We start from the raw sequence: 21790 nt of genomic DNA on the forward strand, positions 1-21790 counted from the left end.
GACTTGGGGATCTTATCCTTCAAGGATCTTATCCTCTGCTATATATCTCTCTTCTGGATATGGGCATTATGCAAGTGTCCAATTCTAATTCCTGCATAAGTAAGGTCACTTATGAAGATGTAACATCCATATGGGATTGTGGCTAGTGTGTTCTTCGGAAACCCATCAGCTCCCTTGTTGTTTAAGTATGTGCTTTCCTCCCTCTCCCCATGTATAACAATTTGTGTGCACACGTTTTCTTTGCCAAAAGATATCACAAATCCAAACACTGAACTCATAATTGCATGTGCTTCTTTTGGCAGTGGGTGGGAGGCTGGGTATTGTTCGATGTTTTTGGTTTACAGAAACTTATTGCATTTCTTTCCCCCATCTGCCTAGGAACAGGGCATATCTGAAGTATATGCTGACCTTTTGGTGTTTTTATTTGGGAAAACAAAATGGTTGGATCGTGAAATTCAGGAAAGAAAGCACAAAGAAAAGAAATCACACCCACTCACTGGCCCTCCTACGTAACCACAACTACACTGGTGTATCCTGCTTCAATAAATACGGATTTTGTCCTGGGGACATTCTGTTTCTTTTTTATTCTCAATGACTGAGGTATCATTGAAGCGGTGGTGGAAAATGCAGGTGTCTCACTCTTCAACTCACTCAGGCAGTGAGGTTTACAAGGGAATGATTCATCTATGTCATGGCAACAGGCACAGCTAAACAAATGATTCATAGAATCATAGAATTAGCCTCAATGTTCCTCAATCTGATGCGGGAAAGACAGCGTCTTACCTCAAGGTAAGCTGCCCATGTATCTTGCTTTACAAAGGATGGTCCTTTCCTTGAAGGTTCATCAGAGGACAGTCCTCTCATTATAGGTGTCCTCTATCTGCAGGACAGTCCACTTCAAATGTGATCGAAAGCTTTAAGAGCCATGAGAAGGGAGGGTTGCCCATCAGCAATTCATATCTGGACAGGAGACTGAGCAGGTAGACACCTTACTTAACCACAATCTCACAGGGGTGAGCTGAACATTATTATGTCTAGTTTTGCATCTCCTATACATGCAACTCTGGAGCATGTTCAGAGGAGGGTGACCAAAATGGCGAAGGATCTGGAAACCATGCCCTACGATGAGAAACCTAGGGAGCTGAGTACGTTTAGCCTGGAGAAGAGAAGGTTTAGAAGTATGAAGGTTCAGTGATATGACAGCCTTGGATAAATATTTGAAAAAGTGTCATATTGAGGCTGGAGCAAGCATTTTGCTAGGAGAATAGTTTCTGGTTAGCATATAATAATTAAATAGCGGCTGGACTATGAGCCAGCTCTACACATTTAATCCCAGTAACCACTGATGTCCGCTGAGGCTTTGTCTATTAGTAATCACAAATTTTCAATGTGTCCCTCCCAAAAGTAAGCATGGCACTTTATTACATGGGGAAAATCGGGGATTTAAACATCGATTATCCCATGAAAATCTCACAATCACAATTTGCATTTTCCCATGATGTCACAATTAAATTGCCATTAGCCCAGGAATAAACAGGGAATAAACAGCAACATATCATTCATGATTGCCCGTTTATTCCCAGGATAATGGCAATTTAATTGCAATGTGTGTGAAAATGTTAATTGAGATTGTGCGATTTTCATGGGATAATTGATGTTTAAATCAATTATTAAATATTTAAATTGATGTTTAAATCTGCCTTGAGTCCCTATATTAGGAGAAAGACGAGATATAAGAAAATAATAATAATAATAATAATAATAATAATAATCCCCCCTATTTTCCCATGTGATAAAATCCATTGTTTCTGTAGACAATAAATCCCTTTTCACATCTGTCGAGCTCAACATAAAATGATTTGTCTCTTATAAACTCATCAGTACTGTGAGATTTTGCAGATCTTTTGCCAAGAGGGTAGTTTTAAGCCATGAGTTCATTTAATGCTGATTCAAGGGAATCATCACATTTACCCAATCATTACAATCTCTGGATCAAGGCCCACCTACTGCCTTTCCTTCCAAATGGCAGACCCTGTTCCATTAGGGCATAACCAACAAGACCACAGTTGCAGGCAGGCTCCTGACAATGAATGTTGAACTAGTATCTTCAAACCACACAACTGGTATATTTAGTGAAAGTAACTGTGCCATTAAAACATGACCACTGGGCTCTGTTAAGTGATTTGGTTTCCTCTGCTGCGGAGGCTGGATTTTACATAGATCATCAGCAGGTAGAGCCAATGGCAACAGAATGAACAACTTTGTGGATTGCTGTCATTCTGTCCAGACTCCTGAAGAAATGGACACCTTTCTGTGCACATCCTGTTTAATCTTTCCTTGCTGACTGGTACTCATTAGTGTCAAGGTAAAAAGAAGCAGTGGGAAGAAATGGCAACCAGGCTACTGTGAGCGGAGCTGCCATACTTATGGTTTTACTGCATACCCTCCAACATTTCATAGACGCAAACCAGGATATATGGCCAAGCAACATTAGCGTGTGGTCAAGAGCACAAAAGCAATTACAGTACTGAAAAAGATCACACAAGCTACGATAGGCTGCAACAGTCTTTTGCTACTTGAGGCCATGTCTGCATGGGCCACTCCAGGAGTGGCCCAGAGTATTCTGCCTGTTAAGCTACCCTGGCATTTTCTCCTGTTACCGGATCACTCTGAACTGATGCAGAGCAGCGTTTTGCATATGCATCCTGCTCACTGCCCTGCCACTGATGTAAGTCACTCCCTCTGAAGTAAGAATGAGGTGTCCAGCCATGTTACTGATTCTGGGCTCTGTGTTTTCAGCCTTAGAGAGACTGACTCATGGCAATGGTGGCAACAGGAGGCAAACAGTAAACAGCCGCCTGGTGTCGCTTGGGAGGGAAGATCCAGAACAAAAGTAACTTTTCAAAGGCCATGTTGAGGGTGGTATATTGAGGATTAGGTGCTGAATTGGGCATATGCCATCTGCAAAAATTTGCACCCTTTGAACTGATTGGCATGAGGATGGGGGAGAGGATGTAATATTTGGTCTCTGAAGAAATGCCTGGGTGTGCAGAGAAGGGCAAGATCTCACCTTCTCCTCTCTTCTCCCCGATGCTGAGTTTAACTTTGAACTCAGTTTGTAGCAACTAACGTAAGATGAGGACCAAGGGGGAAAGGGGGAGGAGGAGAGAAAAACTGGGACGTTTTTAAATGCAGTTGAAAAAGTGGGATTAATAGGGATTTTTCTTGCCAAATTGGGATAATTGAAAGTTATGTCACTGCAAAAATGCACAAACTATGGTTGAGTCCTCCATGGGATGGTTCTGCAGATACCTTTTGTTCTTGTTTCTTCCCATTTGGGCTGCAATCTTACTGGCACACACCAGTGGAATTTGCTGAATATGAGTGACGATTAAATTAATTATGCAAATGTAATTCTATGCGTATTAGTTTAGCCCAGTGGATGGGAAAGGGGCTATACTTGCTGAATGAAGGGATCGAGAGCTGGAGCTAGAGAGGAGCTGTAATTGCCCGGGATAAGGAGTGCATCCTTTTTGCTTTGAATAAGAGCTTTATAGTTGCATCAAATATTGCAGAAATACTAAGCACCACAGGCAGAAGAGTCCTGCCTTGGCACCTCATTGGATGTATGGAATTTTTGGGAAAGTGCATATGGGTCAAATTAAATTTTTAAAAAATGTTATTGTTTTTTAAAATAAATGTTGCAATTTCAAGCGCAATTGTATTTGCAATATTCAATTGTAGTTGGCCCCATAGAATGCAGAAAAAGGTATGTTTGGCAGCATCTTTCTATGTAGAGCATCGCAGCACATATTTTATGATAATAAGGCCAAAAAGAGACTCAGGGAGCAGGTGATGTCTTGCAATTTTGCAGCATTAAGACAACAGGATGCAATGGACTTGTTGCTTCAGGGGATCTTTCTGCTGCTTCAGCATCTCTGCAGCTGGGAAACAGAATCAGGGAATTGAAATGTCACATACTGGCAACAGAATTCCCATTTTTGGTTGACATACTAAAAATACAGGCCAAGCCCTTCTGTTGAAAGAAAAGGAAATAAAGGACCTTTTTTGGCCAGTGTTGTGGGATTTATGCTTTCCTCCCTAGCAGAAAATATGAGCAATGAATCATACTGGGTTCGAAGTTGGAAGTCCTTTTCTGTGCTGCACAGAGCTCTCTGTGTGAAGCAGTTGGCTTCCTAGTTCATACGTGGCATTCAAAAGAGAATATTCTCAGGCCCAAAGATATAAGAAGAGGTATGGACTGGAAGGAAAAGCTCATAATATTTAACCAGCTTTTGAAATAGCATGACTTTCATTTCAGACTACTAAAATGAAATCCCTCCTCCCCCTAAAAAATCCCCAACAACATTTGAAGAAAGCCAAAAGAAATGTCAGTAAAACTAATTGATCGTCCTTGGATTTTTACTCCATGTTAAAGTGAGAATCCCAAACATTTCTAGTTGCTTTTGACATACTCCTTAATTTCTCTTCTGGTTCATTTGATAACAGCCTAGTCTATGGCGGTGTCCACACTGCAGAATTAAAGCAGTTTGATACCACTTTAACTACCATGACTCTATCCTGGTATTTGTAGCTTTGTGAAGTATTCAGTCTGGCCTGTCAGAGAGTTCTGGTGCCTCACCAAACTACAGATCCCAGATTTATGTAGGATAGTGTCATGGCAGTTAAAGTGGTGTCAAACATATTTAATTTTGCAGTGTTGTCATACCTTGTCTAAAGAGATTATCGCACTGCCCTTTTCTGTCCTTTCCTCTTGACCAAAGCATGGGATGAAAACTTTTAAGGATGGGTTTTATTGCACACCTCTGTGCTCAGAACGGAGGCATCCCATACTCAGTCATGACATCCTGTACCTAATCCAGACTTCTTCCATACTTTATAAAGAACAGGAAAATCCAGTTCTTTCAAAAAGTGCCAGAGAAGTCCAGATTAGGTATGGGATGCCATGACTGGGCATGGGATGCCTCCATTTTGGGCATAGAGGTGTGTGATAAAATACATCCTTAAAAGTTATCATCTCAAGCCTAGGTTGGGAGGGAAGGATGGAAAAGGGCAATGTGATAATCTCCTAAATTTGTCATATTGATAACTGGAGACAGCGCCTATACCTTTAATGGTTTTGTAGAAGAAGGTTTTCCAGCAGGTATAGTATTTCACATAGCCAGGTAACAAACAACACCTGCTGAAATTCTCTTCCCTACAAAACTGTTAAAGGTAGAGGAGCTGTCTCCAGTTTTCAGTCTAGCAACCCTATCCACAAAGACCAAAGCAGACTAAGAAACATCCAGATTTATAGAGCAACAGTGGAGAGATTCCTGTGAATGGAAAAAAGGTGGAGGGGGATGATAGAATAATTTTCTAGAAGATTTATTTTTAAATGTTATATCATTTTCTCTGTAGAGCTCAAGGTAGTGTATAAGGTTTCTTTCTTCCTTACTTATACCCAAAACAACCCTTTGAGGTAGGTCAGGCGGAAAAGGAGTGCGTAGTCCATGATCACTTGCCCCTCCATGGGGACCTGAACCTAGATCTCCCGAGACCCACCCCAACAACCATACAACTATTTGCCTGCTATTACTAGTACCAGCAAGAATTAACCAAATGCTATAAATGTTGAGTCGATAGAGGAGGCAAAAAAAGTTCTCTCGATCATTCATTTGCTTTCCCTACACCTATGAACAAGAGAGGTGTTAGTGCTTCAAAACTTTGCCGTTCCAAGTTGTACATATATTTTAAGTCCATCATGGAACAGAAAGCTTCTTTTCTTCCCAGAGGTGGATAAAAAAAAGGTGGGGGACATGCTGGCCCCCCATTTTAAAAAGAACACAAGCCTCAGGAAGTTTAACACCATCTGCTCCTCATAGTGACCTTGCAGAGAGGAGGCCTGGAATGATTTAAACTTCTTTAACTTAAGCGAAACAAAACTGACCTCACAAGAGCCATGACATAATCGCATGGTTTGTGGGGAGAAAGCCCAGGAGACTGGCGTCGCTCAGAACACTGTTTCCTTATGCTGCGGAACAAGAATGGCAGTCTTCTCAGCCCTCTCTCAAGGAGTTACAGTCTGTTACCAAGTCAGACTACATGGCCCTGTTCCCTGGGCTGCAGATGGAGGAACAGAAAAGAGCGTTGGATTCAGAGAATCCATGAATTTGTTCAGAAACGGAATGAGAGGCTCGGTCCAGCCCTGGATGCCTTGTGGGAATTTGCTTAAAGGATTCTTCTCTGGTTGCCCTCCCTTCAAATAAACAGACAAGAAACTCTCTCTTCTCTGTGGAAGCTACATATCACTGCAGTTCCTTTATTTGCTGTCTGCTTCCCTGTACTTCAGAGCCCAAGAGAATCTGCTCCTTTCCATCCATAGGCTGAAGGGTGGTCACAAAGTAGGGTTGCAAGTTCAACACCTGGGGAATCATGCTGGAAACACAGCTGAGGCTAATGCTTGTGCCCTGAAATTCTTCTTCTTGCCTGCCTTCCTTCTTTCCTACAGTCAGATCCAGGTTTAACATATTGCTGTGCTGATGCTACTCATGATTAATTCCCTTTCCTCCTAATAGTGAAGTTACAAATGCATTCCTTTACAATTGTAGCTTAGTACAGAACACTTCCAATCCCTTTCTGGTGTAAATTCAACTGCTTTAGTAACATTTATTGGAACAGTGTGCCTACAATATTGCTGGGCTTCTGATTCATGATTTTGACCACCCAGGGATCACCATAGTCCATATTGTTCAATGGTGGCAATGGGAGCCCGTACACACTGAAGTGTGTACATTCACATAGCCACTATTAAATAATACAGGACACAATAAGCTATGTTTTTTAAAACAGTTGTGGGGAGCCCTGGAACCAAACCCCTATCCATACAGTGGGCCTGCTGTACAAGGACATGTCCTCATTTATGATGGAGGGTGAACATCACGACTGGTGTTTGGATAGGTATTTACATCATCGTAAATTGACATAGGTTCACCTTAGGGTTGCCATAAGTCAAAATAACTTGAAAGAATACAACAACAACAACAAATTGTTGTTGTTGTTGTTGTTGTTGTTGTTGTTGTTAACTGCCCTTCAGTTGGCCCTGACTCACAGCAACCCTGTGAATGAGACATCTCCAAGCCCCCTATCCTCCGCTGCTCTGCTTAGGTCTTGTAGATTCCAGTCCATGACCTCCTTGATTGAATCTATCCATCTTGCATTTGGTCTTCCTCTCTTTCTACTGCCTTCTACCTTTCCTAGCATTATTGTCTTTTCTAGAGAGTCATGTCTTCTCATGATATGGCCAAAGTAAAACAGCCTCAGTTTCACCATCCTGGCTTCCACCAAGAGTTGAGGCCTAATCTGTTCAATGTCCCATTTGTTTGTCTGTTTGGCCATCCACAGCATCCTCAGCACTCTTCTCCAGCACTACATCTCACCACAGTATCTCTTTGTATATTTAACTAAGTAGCTAATGAACAATGCTGATCATGATGACAATTGCTCCTGTTGCCATGATCATACAACTGCTGCTAATTACTTTCTAAAAATAACTGGTTTCTAAAAATTACTTAGGGAAAAAAATCCCAGACTCTGGCCATAGGGCAGGATTTGGAGACAAAGGTCTGGAGCCTTACTCAACAGAAAAAGCAAACAGGGGGATCTCAAATAGATCAGGGCTGGTTTACCACATTTCGACGTAAATATAAGACTACACAAAGGTGTTCTGTAAGACCATTAAGTGCAGGGTGTAAAGGCACCACCGGTCCAGGCCTTGACTACTACAGGGTTCCTTCTTCCATAAATAACCCAATCTAAAATTAGGAGGAACTTCCTGACAGTAAGAGTTGTTTGACAGTGGAATATGTTGCCTTGGAGTGTGGTGCAGTCTCCTGCTTTGGAGGTTTTTAAACAGAGGCTGGATGGCCATCTGTCACAGGATGGGCTCTGATAGTGTGCTCCTTCATTGCAAAATGGGGTTGGATGGCCCTTGGAAGTCTCTTCCAACTCTATGACTCTAAATGATCCTTTTTTCCCCAGTTGTTTTGAACCTTATAGACAGGTATGTCAAAAATTTATATGTAGGTCTAAAATATTTTAGTATAAATATAAGTAAAATATATTTTATGACAATAAATCTTACCTAACTATTGTTTTCATTCTATGTGCATTTTATAATGAAAATTAAGCTGGACATAATCTTCTGAGATCTGGGATTTTGGAGCGCCAGGTCGTTTTATGTAAAAAAGCATACGCAGAGCTAGCAAATACTTGTTGCAAAGTAGTTCATTACCTGCCATTTGTTTTTCATATTAACAATTCTTTAAAAAGTTAAGCAATAGTTACATTAATAGATTAAATCATGAATATTGTTTCATTATTTCAAATTTGATACTTTTGGAGCAAATTGAAGGGAAGCAGGATTTTTTACCATTCTTGCCCATTTTTAGTAACATTAATACACAAAATTACTATTTTCAGGGTGTGAGGGAATACAAACAGCTGCAATGATCAGCCTAATTTCATGCACAAATGATTTTCTTTCACTCTCCCTCTTTTTCTCTCTCTATTTCTTTTCTTATTCTATTTTCTATTTTCTTTTTTCATTTCCCTGCTTCTTCCCCCCTCTAGTTTCTTTATATTTGATTGTATATATATTTTATTGTAAGTTAGCTTGTATTTAAAAAATTAATTAAAATAATCTTTTGAAAAGGTCTCATTTTGTTTGGCTCTCAGCCTGAGAGATTCTTCTTCTTCCTTTTGTTAACTGCTGTCAAAATCAGCTTCGGTTTATGGCAATACCACCCCTTGAAGGTGCCAAGTCCTGTCTGATTTTGGAAGCGAAGCAGGGCCCACCCTGAATAGTATGGCGGTGGAAGACTGCCAAGGAATATGAAATGCTGTAGATGACATACCAGAAAATGGCAATGGTAAACCAGTTTGGAGTATTCATTGCCTATGCAAACACTATAGAATTCATAAGGTTGCTCAAAGAATGGATGCTAGGATCACCATTCCAAAATATCCACAGACTCAGCCTAAGGAGTTGCCTCTTTGTCCATCTTGCCTTGTCAATTTGGCAGAAGCCATCTAGGGTTTCTGATATATTCTTTTCAAAACATACCACATAGTCCCTACCGAACAGAGATGCAAGGAGTGGAACATGAGGATTTCTGCATGCAAAGTGTGTGCTTCCTCATTAAGTTCCAACTTCTCCACACCAAACAATGCATTATATGCAGAGCTAGTTGAGTTTAGCCCTGTCTCCAAAGGGTCGCTCTCTATGAGCAAACGGATGGGTTTCAGTGAGTTAGAATGGCATTAATCTCAGTTTCATGTGGCTTTCTCATGACTCAAGCCATACATTTTGATGGTTTGTGATGTCAACCATGGTGCCTGGATGGAATTCCATGGTAGCCACAGCTGCCTATCCACTCCCTGTATTGAGATATGAAATCATAATTGCACCATTCATTTTTTAAAAACTAAACTCATAACCAGCCTCTTCTCTCTCTCTCTCTCTCTCTCTCTTTCTCTCTCTTTTTCTGGACATCGACCAAAAAAGAGGAGGAGAAAGGGAAGGAGAAGAAAGAAGAAGAAGAGAAAGAGAAGCAGCAGTAATGACAATCCTTCCAAGTATGAAGTAGGGGAGGTTTTTTCTTTTAAATTAAATTCCAGGCAAGTTAAACATGTCATATAGGAAAAAGTTCAGATTTTCCAAAGACGTAGCTGCTGTTTCGTGAGCCTCTCCGCATTGAAACACATGGATTGTCGCCATGCACTACAGTTCCATGGGCAGACAGACTGGAAATGTATCAGCAGCTGAGAGGCAGGAAGTTATAACCCATAAAGGCACATGAGGCCAAGCTTTAAAAATAAATTTTAACAGTCTAGTAATGTGGGAAAGTATAAGTTAGTCGAGCAGTCAGTGGGTGAAAGCAAAGCCATCTATAGCAGCTGGGATGGTTTTGCTCCTGGTGACAGTTAGAAAAAGATATTAGCAGAAATTCTAGCCCTGTTCTTTGTCTGTTTTATGCTGCATGCATCATTCCTACAGATCTGAGCAAAGAAAAGTGAACCAATGTGCAATAGAGAAACACATACACAGCATGCTTTGAGACAGAAGTTGCCTAGGACTACCACTCAAACTGTATCTTTCCCTGCTTGGGTCAAACTAGACATTATGAGGAATGAATATTCCTTTCAACTTGCCTATTTTTACTCCCACAGTGAGATTTCCTGAGGGATTCATACCGCGGCCGTAAAAATGGCATATTAAGTATGTATATACTTCCCAGTGCAAGAGACAGAACTGAAGCAATGCATGTGTATTCATACATCTTTTACTGCATGCCCAGCCAAGCAGGCATCATCACATTGGACCCCTTAAAGACATGTAGCAATGATGGCATTGGGCACTATGGTAACCTAAGAGTTCTGTAGAACATTTCGAAATACGGTTTAGGCATCTAAGGAAAAGTGTGAGCAAAGTTACAAAGGGAATGCAAACAGGGCAGATAGAAAGAGTCCTAGATGGCCCAAGGGCCATCCAGTCCAACTCGCTGCCATGCAAGAAGACACAATCAAAGCACTCCCGAGAGATGGCCAACCAGCCTCTGTCCAAAGAAGGAGACTCCTCCACACTCCAAGGCAGCATATTTCACTGTTGAACAGCTTAGTCTTGCAGAGTAAGACTTTGGGAACGTTTCATTTTGAGGGCAGAATTGCTATTTAGTGGGCAATGCACAAGCTTGCTCCTCTTTTTACATGACATCCCTTCATATATTTAAAGATAGCTATCATGTCACCTCTCAATCTTCTCTTCTCCAAGCTAAACATGCCAGCGCTCTCAGTTTTTTTCTCATTAGGTTTGGTGTTGTTATTTTTAAAATGTAACTTGTTGCTTCCAGACTCTGGGATTGCAGACATTTGCACATTAACAAAATCTCCATTCACTAACGGACATTCTACCCTTTTTGAGCTGGTGCTCCATGTAACAAACACAACCGCTTCCTCCTCTCCTTCGTGTTTCCATGCATTCGCAGTAGCAGTTTCCTTGCTACTATGGGCATCCCAGGTTTGGGGGCTGGAGAGCATAGGGGGCAGTAGCTTAATTATATTGACCTTTTCAACCCAGATTTGGTATATAAAGAGCTATTTTACTGCTGTGTTGCCTAGTTTGTGTAAGCCATTTTTACAAAATCGTGAATAGGTGCTTTGTAGGAATCCACTGCATGGTCATTCACACAGGTTCTGTTTGGCCCTTTAGAGTCTCAGGAAGTGGAAGCAGGAGGTGAGCAGAGTATCAGGTAGCAAACCTATTAATGAATGGATGCCTTTGGTGCTCTGGAAAGGCAAGGGTTGGTGGACAAAAACTGGTTCAGGGGTGTTTAACTAGCAAGCACACACAAAGAAGCAACCTGTCCCTTTGGAACAGTCACACAAAATCACTCAGTTTGGTGGGACCATTTGAGGTGGCAGAGGCATTTGATTTCACTCATTACCCATATGGATTGGATATAGATCAGCCTTTGCTCATCATAATGCCAAACATGGGAAGCCCAGATAGCCTTCTGTCTATAGGATCATAGAATTGGGGAAACCACAAGGGTCATCCAGTCCAACCCTCTTGTAACCCTATCTGAAAAAGGACAGAAGATGAGTCTGGCATGACTTGTTTTTGAGAAAACCATGTTGACCTTTTGTGATCATGGGATATCTTTCTAAGTGTTTATAGACTGTCTGTTTAATGATCTTCTCTAGAATCTTTCTTGGCATGGATGTCAGGCTGACTGGGAGGGAATCATTTGGATCCTCTTCCTCCCTCCCTTCCCTCTTTTTGAAGATGGAGACAATACTTGCCTCCCTCCAGTCTGCTGAGACCTCTTCTGTTCTTCAGAAATTCTCAAAGATGATTGCCAGTGGCTCTGACATTACTTGTGCCAGATCTTTTAATACTTTTGGATGAAGTTCATCTGGCCCTGGAAACATGAATTCATTTAGAATAGCCAGGTGTTCCTGTACTACCTTTGTATCACTTCTGTGCCGCATTTCCCCTTCTGCAACTTCTGATCCATTTCCACCCGGCTGATCACTGTTCTCTTTTTTTCAGAGATGATAGAGGCAAAGAAGGTATTCAGTAGTTTTGCCTTTTCCTGTTAGCATATCACCTTCTTCTCCATGAAGTGGCTCTACCATTTCCTTGCTGTTCTTTTTGCTAAAGAGATAAACAAACAAACAAACAAACAAACAAAAACCAACAACTCATTTTTATTGTTTTTAATCTCTCTAGCAAGCCTGGGTTCATTCTGCACCTTACCTTTTCTGACTCTCTCCCTACGTGCCCCAGCTATTTGTTTGAATGCCTCTTTGGTGGTTTCACCCTTTCCCCATTTCTTGTACATGCCTTTTAGATCTTAGCTCAGTTGAAAGTTCTTTAGATATCCAACATAAGCAGGGCCAGCCATAGATAGTACATGGATGGAAGGCCACCAGATGCTGTGGGTTATGTTTCAGAGGAAGGAACTAGCAAAACCACCTCTAAGTATTCCTTGCCTATGAAAACCCTATGAAATTAATGGGATCAGCACAACTCAACAGGCAACTTGAAGGTTCATATACACACACATTGGACCTATCTGGAGAAGGCATGACTTATTTGAACAGAGAATAATGCTTGGTATGGTGGAAGGCAGTAGGAAAAGAGAAAGGCCACATTTCATGTGGTTAGCCTCAAAGAAACCATTGCCACGAGTTTGCAAGACCTGAGCAGAGCTGTTGATAACAAATGTGTCTTGCAGGTCTCTCATACATAGGGTTGCCATAAGTAGAAGTCAACCCGATGGCAGTTAACAACAGTAATTATATAGACACTCTCTTGCCAGCCTTTTCGGCTCCTGTTTGCAGAGCCCCATTTTGGGTTGTATTTCTTGGTTATCCTGGAGTGTGCCCTCATGATGGAATGATGACAGGAAAGAAGAAGAGGAGGCAGCCATCAGTATATATGACTCAAAGAGAGGTTTCAGCCCAAAGAAGTTTAGAATTACAATTCAAGTTTGTAGAAATGCTTTTTGGGGAAAAAGAAGCAGCACTTCTAGAGTTTCTAGGAGCTGTAGTGCAGACAAAGGGCCAGGATTGTAATGTCAGTTTGCAATCTAAATCCTTCACTCTTGCTGTAATTTGCGCTCATCATTGTGCATTACAGAACTCATAAGAATATTGTCAATCACTCATAATATAGCCCTTGAACTCAATCAGGACAGATAGAGGACTTTGTTCCCAAAGGTTGTAATACTGTCCTCAAATTATTCTCCTTCAGCTTATTTTTTTTAAAATAATAATAATAATAAAACCCTTTCCATCTGCAGCCATTGAAAGAGAAATGATTCCAACCCTTCCATTAGATTGGAAAATTTCTTCAACTAGAACAAATTGGCCATCTCCAAAAATATTAATCCCATCAATGTCATTGTTTAATTTCCCTCCATTCCACAGAACCAAGATCTTTTAGCACTATGCTTTAAAAAAAATGATGGGATTTATATTGTGAAATTAGCCATGTTTTTGAGCTGATACTGTATAAGATAAAGTTGACTAAGTGGATGGATGAGAAGGTGATGTGCAGACCTGGGGAAAGTCTCTTTTTTAAGACTATATTTACTAGCATCGCCCAGCCAGCCTGGTTAGTGACCATCCTATCTGTTTTCCAAATCTCTGGTCATGTTAACACATAGAAAGATCTGTTGGAAAGACCCCAGGAAATCCTGGCAACCTATACTCAGTACTAAAGGTTTAATATCTGCTCAAGAGAGTCCCTGTTAATAATCCAGCATCCCCTTTCATCACTGCCATCCACTTTCCCTTATGGATCTTATCATTAAACCTGAGAATAGGGAATTGTTGAATTAATAATTATAAACCACTCCTGTGAAGTGCCATATACAAAGTGTGGCCCGTGGACTTTTCAAGTAATGTTTTGTCCCCAAACAGGCCAAAAATGCCTTAATATCCATTGTGTTAATTCTCCTAGACCTGGACTACATAACCTGCAAGAAAAAAAATCCTCCCCACCCCCCACCCCCCAAAAAAGAGGGAAATTTTGGAGGATGTCATTGAGAGGACTTCAGATCCCTGAAACCCCTCTTTCGTTTATTAGAAATACTTTCCTGTTCACATTCGTCATAATAGCTCCTTAAAAAATCCCATTACAGTACTGTTAAAAAATTTTAGTTCATTTTACCATATTAACTAGCCCTTGAATGCTTATCCAAACATGATGGTCATAGTGGTCAGGGCTTGAAATTACGCCAAGAAGACCACAGAAAGACAATGAATAGAGAGCCGCCCATCTGCTTAGCTCAAATATTATCCATATTGGCTGGCAGCAGCTCTCTAGGGTTTCACAGACGGGAAATGTCTGTGAAATGTACCTGGAAATGTCAGGAATTAAACCCAAGGTCTTCTATATGGAAAATGTGTCCTCTACCACTAAGCAACAACTCCTCCCAAAAGGGAGAGAAAGCACTAGGGCATCGGACTCCAGTGTTCCTAGCAAGTGACTCATCTTCTGCCCTCCTTGAAGAGGCAAGTTGCCACATCCTCACTGCAGCTTCTAAATGCTTTTCGAGGGCAGTTACTGTTTTAAAGGGTGCACTTGAACCATCTACTTCTATGCAAAGTTGCCAGATTCCTCCAAAACCTCTCAGGAGGTGTTATGACCCCAAGGTAAAATATCAGGTCAAATCCTGGACCAAAACCCTGCCTTGTTCCAGGATTTGGAAATGATGTATAAATCCAAATATGCTAGGAAATTTCTCAGTGGCCACTGTAACATATCCTCCAACTGTACCAGTTTGATAGGGAGAGTCCTGATTAATAATCCAGCATCCCACTTTTTTCAGATGCTTTTAAAACGTCGTAGTTTCTTTTCCTTCCTCCCCCTTTTTCCCTGTTAGATAAAATGCAATCAGTATACAAAGATTTTTTTTTTATTAGCTTAAGTGAAGTTGCTGAGAGGGCTTTGCACATCTGAAAGCCAGGATCTAGCCGTGTATAACTCCAAAATGCAAGTTCTAAATGGTTCTTATTTTAGAAATAAAGGATTCATCATTCATGCAAGAACACTCACTCATGCACACTTTCAAGAAGTAATGATATAAAGGTGGTAGCTGATAGCGACTTAGAAGTTTTAGCAGGGGATAATACAGCACAATCAGCATGGAGTTCCAACTTGGGGAGGGGGCATGGTAAAGTGATACTGGCTCAGCATGCTGCCTTAGGATCTTGGGTGGCTTGCATGTGCCAAGGAGTCAAGGGAGATACAGACAGAGTGTCTGCCTGATCTCAACAGAGACTGAATTGGGATTGCCCAGGTGGGCCCATAGATATGGCAAAACCTATTCTGGAGCAGTTTTGGAATTAGAGTGGATTTTCCAGGTAGGAGAATGAGCAAGACAGTTGAGAATCAGCTGGTCATCCATGCAGGTGTCCCTGAACAAAGACATTCCTCTCCTGGAGGGAAATACTCTTGAGCTTCTGTTTACTTGCAAACACAGATATCGCACACACAGTGGTTTCCATTGATGAGGGGCTTGTGCAGATTTCGATAACTGGCAAATTCCTCTGGATTTTATGCTAAGCGCTCCTGTGGTGTCTCTACAGGATCTCCTTATAAGGTCCAGGATTTTCTTATACGATCAAAGCAGCTTTCTCTGCATTGAGACACTCTCGGGACTATGACAGCCCCTTTAATATTAAATTTATAGCAAACAGAAGGACCTTGCACGGAAGGGTAATATTTAGGGTAACACCCCTGTATTCCACTTACTTCACTTAGTGCAAATTGATTTCAGAAGGCAAAAGTAACATGCACTCATTTAATTCAGGAGAGAGGGAGGACAAGAGACAGAATCTTGTGCTTCCCTGTAGGATCAGGCAAAAATTGGATCTGGTGCAGCCTCTCCTAGTTTCTGTTTTCTTCCTCATTAATAACTTTTGCCATCTTGACCACACTCTGATGTTACTTGGCCATACGTGTCCCAGTTTTCATTTGTGAAATGTTGGATGGTATGCTGTAATGCCAGTAGTAACAATGGTAGCACAGCAAACAGCAGGAAAGAAAGGGCTAGATAAATTATTGGCCTATCAAATTTATTAAGCTGTCAATGAATAAGAGGAGTTGTTGAAGACAGATGGAGAGACAGTCTTCTTCTTCTTAGATATGGCAACGTTCACAGGTGATGCTTCCACTCAAAATATAAGGTACACACTATTTTATAAAGTGCAAGTTTTGGCAGACTGGGCATTGTTTCTCGGGGTAACACATTGAGAGTGGAGCCAGGTTGTCTGGGATGGAAGATGGTGGCAATATATTTTGAAGGGGATGTGTCTAATTTCTGGACTGCCTGAACTAGAAAATACCTGATAGTATTGGGCAGTGTGTGTGGGGTGAGGTGGGTGGGTTAATATGGTGTTGCCAGTACTGCAAACAATGACAAAACTGCTTCTACGTTTGGTATGTATTATTTTCACCGTAACCTAGTTCTGTTGGCTGAAAGTTTTCAGCTGCAGCTTCAGTGTATTTCTAGAAACATACTGATTTTTTTTCTGGACATTTATTCCTTTGTACCAAAGGTAAAGCTACCCACTTTGGCTCCAGACAACACAATTTGGCTGACTCAGTGCCTCAATTTATCTCCAGCACTGACAATATAGAATCCTCTGGATGGACTGGCTGCTCTCATCATACAAATGACCCTCACATTTGGTAAAGAGGGGTGTGAGTTTTCAAGGGATTTGTTGTTCTGCTTGTTATATTTTCAATTGGAGAACATTTTCTGGTTCCTTTTTTTATTGTGTTTTAAACTTAGGGCTACTGGCAGTGGTGTCACTAGGGGGGTGCAGGAGATGCTGCTCACCCTGGGTAACACCTCAGAAGTGCTGTGATACCTGGTTAGGTCTTTCTCCCTCTGTGGGGTGAGAAGAGGTAAACACTCCCCTCCTGCCTATACTGTGGCAGTGGTTTCCTCCTCAAAAGGAGGCCACCATTATGGAGAAGGAGAAAGGCGAACATGCCCCTCCTGACTCTGCCACAGTTGCAGCTTTCTCCTGAAGAGGAGGGCTGGCCACCAGACCTCAACACTTCCCAAATGTATCAGCTAATGATTTTAACATTAACGGATGCCAAAAGAATGATGACTTATAGACCATCATAAGAGTTTCCCTGTCCACCTTAAGCTGGAAAGTGAGAATCTTGGGATGATATAAGTAGCCCTTATTCTTGATCTGACCAGGCCTTTGTGAGTCAGACTAGGCTTATGGAAACTGAGTCTAGCTGATAACTGCCAGTTTTCCTTTCTGTCTTTACCCTCACTCCAAGAATTTTTAGTCATATAATAACTAATGTTACTATATGATTCAGCACTGGCTCCAGGGGTGGCCTGAGATATTTTTACTGCCCAGCACAAGTCACATTGGTGCCCCCTGCCTTTCCATGTACAGAACTGACTGTATTGGTAGCTCAGTTTTAACACTGTATTTTCACATTGGCAAAGGATACTCGCCCTTTATCATACAAAGCACCTGAGGAGAGTAAGGAGGAATTCTCCTCTGGCTATCGGATATGGAGGATCATGTAGGCTTTTTAGAATCACAGAATCATAGAGTTGGAGGAGACCCCAAAGGCCACCCAGTCTATCCCTTTCTACCATGCAGGAAATCTCAATCAAAGCATACCTGACAGATGGCCATCCAGCCTCTGCTTAAAGAACTCCATGTTTAGGACTGTCCCAGAACAGGGATCTCCAAATCAAACCCTGAAACCTAGGCATGGCCCTAGATCATACCATCAGGTGCTATTCATTAATCATACCAACCATAGTTACTCGCAGCTTGTTATTTAGAGAAAAGGGGGCTGGCTACCTGCTTCTAGCCAGTAGATAGATGTAGAGTAGATGAGAAGGTAAGCTCTGGTGACACAACAACTAGGAGAGAAGGTGGAAGTTAATTACCCTATATACTCAACTATAAGTCAACTTCATATACAAGTCGAGGGCTGGTTTTGGGACCAAAATTAAAGATTTTTACATGAGCCATGGATAAGTCAAGGGTAAAACTTAATGGCATGCAACAAAAGCTCTAAAGGATGGAGCAAAGCAAAACAATACCAAAGAACTTACAAAATTCATGTAGGCTGGATAGATGAAAGAATAGAGGGGGGTCAGCAGTTCCAAGAGTGATTATGCTCTTGACTTTCTCCAGGTGATGGTTCTTTTTAAAATTATAGTTAAAGTACAGTACTTACACTGACCCATGGATAAGTCGACTAATTTTTGGGAGGTCAATGTTTTGACCAAAATGTCTTATCCATGAATATATACAGTAAGTAGATAATACAATTAGCCTCAAAGCTGCTATTAGTCTCAAAGGTAGCAGCACAGAATGATGGGTGGCACAACAAGATGTGTGTTCAAACAGCCACCCAGCATCGCAATGGCAATGCCAGGTAACAAGGAGACATTGGGGCAGCTCTGGGGCCAGAATACATAGGGCTGCCTCCAGAGTAGGGGTCGGCAACCTCCGGCCCGCGGGCCGGATGCGGCCCCGCCCCGGAGGGTCGAAGCTCCACCCCCCAGCTTCGGCCCCCCAGTCGCCTGAGGGACAGCAACCCGGCCCCCGGCTCAAAAAGGTTGCCTACCCCTGCTCCAGAGTATTCTGGCCCATGTAGACAAGGCTTTAGTGCGTTGAGTGACATTAGGAGAAAAATCTAATGGGCTCAAAATGGGACGAGTTCATTAGCTAGCTCTTTCCAATCTTTGGCTATAGTCCTTTACAACTTGATAGCACCAGGTTGACTACCCCATTTTAGGCTATGAAAAGAAGTACAATCGTAACAATTGGCACACAGGATTGTTTGCTCCTGTTGATATGATTTTATTTCTCAGCCAATCTAAATTCTCTAAAAATGTCCTTTGTTTTGCCTTCTGCTAAAACCATATGTTCCAGGGAAAGAAAACACGAACAAACAGTACCTGTCACTGGGGGCATTGTGCTGGCATTGAAGCTTTCCCCACTTACCGCTGTTAAAACAACCCTGACCCTGGATGCTTGGCCTCCTTGACTGATAAGCCTACGCTGTTTACATATATTTATAGCTTGTGCTGTCTAGGCTGCATTGCCTATGTATTTATCAGACAATATCTGTGGGCTTTAGAAGAAAGTAAGAAAGTCAAATCATATTCCTAGTTACTCCTTTGTCTGGCAAGCTCACATCTAATTTCTGGGTTAAAAAGAAAAAGTTCAGTCGTTTTCTATATGTCTGTCTTTAAAGCGAACATTTAAACCTAAGTGCCTTATTGCAAAAAGTCTGGAAATGGTAAGCAAAACACAAAACATAGAATTAATAAGAGCTGTCCCTACTAAATCTGTATAGTTGCAGGATAGATGATGATGGATGATGATGATAGGTGAGTATACTTAAAAATTCTTTAAAATACTTAAAAATTATACTTAAAAATGACACTTTAAATAAGCCTCGCTTAAGGGATCCCATGCCCCTGCTTTACAGGAGCACATGTTATGCATTTCACTTTAAAAAAGGGACATTATTAGTCATTGGCCAGAACCTGTTGGTACACTATGCCAGTGTAACTATGGTTGCATAGGTGGTGTTAGTTGGAGGAGGAAAGGCCATGGGGAAATTAAGCTGTTTGATGCTGGAAGAAATGCAACTGCTAGCATAGTGCATTACCTGGATCCAAGCCATTATGTTAAAAGAAAAATATTGTAATCCTGTTACTCAAAAAGTAAGGGATGAAGGTAACATCCTTTTTTCTTGCCAGATACCTGGACTACTTGGAAGCCTCTCCTCTGAACAGTTAAATTCTTCCATGCTAAGCTCTCACCTCTGTTACTTTATCTTGGTTTTCTCTGACTAATATTAATAGCAGGGCTGGATGGGTGTTAGCATTTTTTAAATCAAGAGTTAGCACTGGGGTGTGGGATAGAGGGGAGGAGGAGGTTTGAAAAAACCCGGAGGAGTCAACAACCGGTAAAGGAAAAGTAGAACATGTGTGGGTGTGTTTGGGGGGGAGAAGACATTTTTTTGTTTGTTTTCTTAAAAATATCCTCACAAGGCAAACTGTGAGGTGAAGCAGAATTTAAAGTTTTTCAAAGAAGTTTTGCAAGCAGGCTCCCTCACTTTACACAATGGGAACATCTGTGCTACGGCCGGACTCTTGGAAGATGCTCTGGCCGCAGCGCAAAGCTGGCGTCAGTCAGCTACAGTAACAGCCTTGACTTTCTCTTTTCTTTCCCTACCAGACTTGGCCGCTCTGATATCCAGTTTGATTATCCAGCTACTCTTCCTGCTGCTGCCAGCTTTGAAACCCTACCATAAATGCCTCTCATCACATTATCTTCTTCGCTGTGAGCCTGGCCTACGTCAAGCACAGAAGTGTCCCATGGAGGGTGGCATATGTGTGTGACACCCGTCAAAGAGTGCATTAAAGAATGAGACCTAGAAACAGCCACCCTTCTGTGCTGTTCATGAAAAGGAGTGTTTGTAAGTCCACAGCTTGAAGCATCCTCTTAACCCAAATCCCAGCTGCAAGCAGGTTAAACTCACACGTCGTCTTTGCAATCCAAGTGGCTAGAAATCAATGTTAAGGCAACCACATGGCCCTTGTTTTTAACAGAGGACAGTCCTCTGTCTGAAGGACTTGCCAGAGGTCCTTTTTGGAGTTTTTCTTGTTTGGAAATGTCCTCTGAAGAGCTATCCAGTCCAAGTCTGGTTTAAAGATAAAGAGCTTTACAGATTAAAGTTTAAAGGTTTAAAGATAAAGAGTCCGAGTCTGGTTTAAAGATAAAGAGGAGAGTGATCACAGACCTTGAAGCTGTTGTTGTATGCTGTCAATTTATTTTGAACTTGTGGGGATCCTAACATGAACCCATGCATCTAGGATGACCCTATCCTAAGGTGAACCTAATGGGTCACATTATACATGGATGTACATTGTAAATGGTGCCATTACATACCATTGGTTGTGCATTTGGTTGCACATTTTGTGTCTTGGTTCAATAGTGTGGCACTGTCATTCAACACAACAGCTACACGTGACAATTAATGGGTAAGTCTACATGTGTAGATCTCTTCAACATAACCCTGATGTAGGATTTCAGCAGTAAAGCTCTTTCTCACACAAACACACTCACAAACAAGGCCAACCTTACTATTAGGCAGACTGAGGCAATCACCTCTAATAACAGCAGATACTGGGAGGGCATCAATGGCCGTTCCTTGGCTGTTTCTGATCTCCCTGGCTTTTCTGCTTGGTTGGAGAACAAAGGAAAAGAAAGGGCATCTCATTCTATCCCTCACAAAGCAAAGTATCTGTATGTAGAGAGATTTTTTGGCACCTTTGAGACTAACTAAAATGAAGACTTTGGCAGCATGAGCTTTCATAGACTTCATTCTATTTTCTCAGATGCGTATAGTGGAGTGGAAACCAGGGACAGACATATATGTGCCATTGGTATGTGAGAAAGCAAAGTATCTTTGGCCATCCCTGTGCATATACCGTTCATACTAAGTAAATGATTTTATAACGACAACAACAACGATGATGGTGATATCTATCCTACCTTTTTCTCAGCGGCTTATGACAACTAAAAACATTGTTAAGAATCCACAAAATACAAAATTTAAACATATCAGGAAAAATTAAAACCAGGTTTAAACATATATCATTAAAACACACACATACTAGCACAGCAGTTAGCAATATCCAATGCA

At 41.5% G+C, this 21790-nt stretch overlaps 1 long non-coding RNA gene across 1 annotated transcript; it reads left to right on the top strand.

Annotated features, from left to right (window-relative positions):
* Window positions 1–762: 762 nt before the first annotated feature.
* LOC121932481 lies at window positions 763–21348 on the top strand. The gene is made up of 3 exons (XR_006104362.1): window positions 763–789; window positions 16633–16765; window positions 20320–21348. It is a non-coding gene; the product is annotated as an uncharacterized LOC121932481 (long non-coding RNA).
* The last annotated feature ends 442 nt before the right edge of the window (window positions 21349–21790 follow it).

The sequence above is a fragment of the Sceloporus undulatus genome, chromosome 6, assembly GCF_019175285.1.
Source record: "Sceloporus undulatus isolate JIND9_A2432 ecotype Alabama chromosome 6, SceUnd_v1.1, whole genome shotgun sequence".
In the NCBI taxonomy this organism is placed as follows: Eukaryota; Metazoa; Chordata; class Lepidosauria; order Squamata; family Phrynosomatidae; genus Sceloporus; species Sceloporus undulatus.